The following is a 3,402-nucleotide window of genomic DNA, read 5'->3' on the forward strand; positions in this document are numbered from 1 at the left end:
GGAATATTGTACCATTTTGGAGTTTTCAAATAAACAAAGGACTTATAATTTGTGTCAACTTCAACAAACAAAAGGAAAAAGCAAAAAAGGATCATTTTAACTAGTCTAATAAACGAAGGCATAAATATGAGTGAGCTATTTAATTTTGTAGCAACCAGAGGATCATTTTATACCATTTTGTACTACTCAAATAAACGAAAGAATAAAATTGTAGTAACCAGAAAAAGCGAAGAAGGCCCATTTTAACTAACTGAGAATTTCTGTACCTTTTTGTACTATTTAAACAAACGATGGAATAAATTTGAGTGGCCTGTTTTTTGTACTAACCAGAAAAAGCGAAGAAGGTCCAATTTAGCTAACAGTGTACTATTTAAACAAACGAAGGTCTCTTGAGTGAGATTTCCAATTTTGTAGCAAGAAGGACTATTTTCTAACTAACTCAGAATTTCATTTCATTTTGTAATACTCAAATTTGGATGGAGTGTTTAGTTTTGTTCGAACCAGAAAAATTTGATTGGATTATTTCCTTATGTACCAACTGGAAAAAGAGAAGGGCCATTAATCAAATAAATGAAGGAATAAATTTGGGTAGAATATTTAGTTTTGTACCTAGCAAAATAAGAAAAAGAAGTGAAGAGCGAATAAAATTTAGATGGACTATTTTCTTATGTACCAACAAAAAAATGGAGCACCAGCGACAAAAAAGAAACCGAAGGAGGAATAAATTTGGGTGACCTATTCAGTTTGTACTAAGCAGAATCAACATTCTATACTTTTTTCTGCCATTCATTGGGGGTGTCCAATTTCTTTTTGTGCCAACGAGACCATTTTTAACCGACTTAGAATTTGTACCAAACAGAAAAGAGCTACACAAATAAACAAAGCAATCAATTTTTAACTAGCTCAGAATTTCTAGACCATGTTGTACTATTTAAACAAACGAAGAGATAAATTTGTGTGACCTATTCACTTTTGTACCAAGCAAAATAAGAAAAAGAAGTGAAGAACGAATAAAATTTGGATGGCCTATTTTTTCATGTACCAACAAAAAAATGGAGCACCAACGACAAAAAGGAAACCGAAGGAGTACCTAATCAGTTTTGTACTAGGCAGAAAAAAGCGAAGAAGGTAAAATTTAAATAGCTCAGTATTTTTGTACTACTAAAATAAACGAAGGAATAAATTTGGGTGTTCTACAGGAGAAAACGGGGAAGGGCCATTTTATTTAATTTTGTAGTACTCAAAATATACAAAGATATAAATTTGTGTGACACATTCAGTTTTGTACTAAGCAGAAAATTTGTTGGCTTTTTTAGAAAGACCATTTTATCTTTTTGTGCTATACAAATAAACAGAGGAAAAGCAAAGAGAGACCATTTTTAACTAGCTTAGAATTTATGTGCCTTTTGTAACGAAGAAACAAATTTGAAGGAGGTTCATTTTAACTAATCCTGCTGCGAGTAGATCAATTAGTACATAGTGAAAAAAACAATATTGCATTATTGCGACTTTCATTTTCGAATACATACGGATTAAGCCACTATGGCAAAAAACACTACTCTCTCCTTATGCTTATTTGGAGCAGACTTAAGAGGACCAAGCATTAGAAACCCGCTAGTAGGGCGTCGATTCAGTAATCCATATTGGAGTATACCTTTTATACAACAAACAAGCTTCTTAGCCCCACTCCAGAAATTAGAAAACAAATTCTTTCTTCTACGGTCTTCGGCATGCATTTTAGACAAATGGCAGCAAGATTAATATTAAATAACACTTCTGCTGGATAGAAATTCGATTCTCTCGATCTTCTGCTTTATCCGGCAACTTTACTTGGAAATTATCCGCATCTTAGAATTTATCAGGTTACATCTAGTGAAAGAAAACGAAGAGATAATTTTGAGACAGTTCCATATGGGTAAATACTGTAGTAGTAGAAACGATAGTTTTCTTTAAAAAATTAAGTAGAGATAAAGAGAGAGTGTGAAAAAATGGATAATTAAATTTTAAATCATTATTATTATCATTTTAGAGGTCAAAGGGAAGAATAAATGAATTTGAGTGGCATATGTACGAACAAGATATGCCATTTTATTATATTATCGTGTGCTGTTTAAACAAATGTATGGAAATACACTACTCAAATAAACGAAGGAATTTAGTTTTGTACCGGGCAAAAAAGGAGTGAAGAATGAATAAAATTTGAATGGAATATTTTCTTTTGTAACAGCTGCGAAAAGTGAAGGAATTTAGTTTTGTACCATTGTATCAATTTAAGTATTTTGTACTATTTAGTACCACCGAGAAGGTGTAGAATATTTAGTTTCGTACTAAGGCTTCTTTACTTTTGTATTAACGACTAAAAATTTTAACACATACTTGGTTGTGTGAGTTACTGTTTTTTTTTTATTTCCCTGTGGTACAACGTAATGGTCTACAATTAGATATTTTCGGTTACATAATGGTATACAGCCATGTTTTGTTGAGCATAATGCACAGTATAACGATGTGGTAGAGAATTATTTGATGGATAGATATTATCGCTTCTTTCGCTATGGGGGAACGCAGGACACTTTGGATGAGTTATTAAAGTTTTGGAATCATGTGTGCGAGTTCAGGCCAAGTATCCAGATTGCAGATTTACTTGGTTGCTTTACACGATGTGGTAAAACTGGCCTTTTTGCGGTATCTCCTGATACCTATCTGTTGGACCTAGCGGTATTTGGAAACTTGGTGAAAAAGAATAACAAATGGTTTTTCTCACAATAAAGCTATACATACAGAAAAATCCATTATGGCAAAAAAAAATACTACTTTCTCCTTATGCTTAGTTGGAGTAGACTTCGATAACAAGAACGATACATTGTGTAAGAATTTCCAATTAATAGCGGTATTGTACTGCAATGATAATAGTCTGTAATAGTGCAGTTTATTTTTCGAATGAGAATAGGTTTTAAAGGTGTATTGTAGTCTACCAGCAATAATGATCTCTAAGAGAGTTATTAGGAAAAGATAACAATTACACCGCCATTCTGCGAACACATTTATACGATCCAATTTCTCAGATTTAAGGCTAAATTAAATGGGCAAGAGATGTACAGTGTTTGGGAGATATAACTAAGAAGTACTAGGATGTGCCAATAGAAAAATTTCAGAACTTCTATTTTAATTTTGGGGTGGAAAAACATGCCTATTAACACTATTTGTAATAACGATGATTCCGTGGGTGTAGATTGTCTTAGATAGAATACAGGTAATTCTTCCATTAAAATTTACAACTATCTAATTGATTTTCTTCATTGTTCAGACAAGCGTTTACAGGGTATTACGAGATGTGAAGCAATTATCTTTAACCACTATACTGATGAGTGGATCCAATTTTACACATCAAAGAATATTTACAGA

Source organism: Thermobia domestica, chromosome 8 (genome assembly GCF_964235325.1).
Source record: "Thermobia domestica chromosome 8, izTheDome1.hap1.1, whole genome shotgun sequence".
In the NCBI taxonomy this organism is placed as follows: Eukaryota; Metazoa; Arthropoda; class Insecta; order Zygentoma; family Lepismatidae; genus Thermobia; species Thermobia domestica.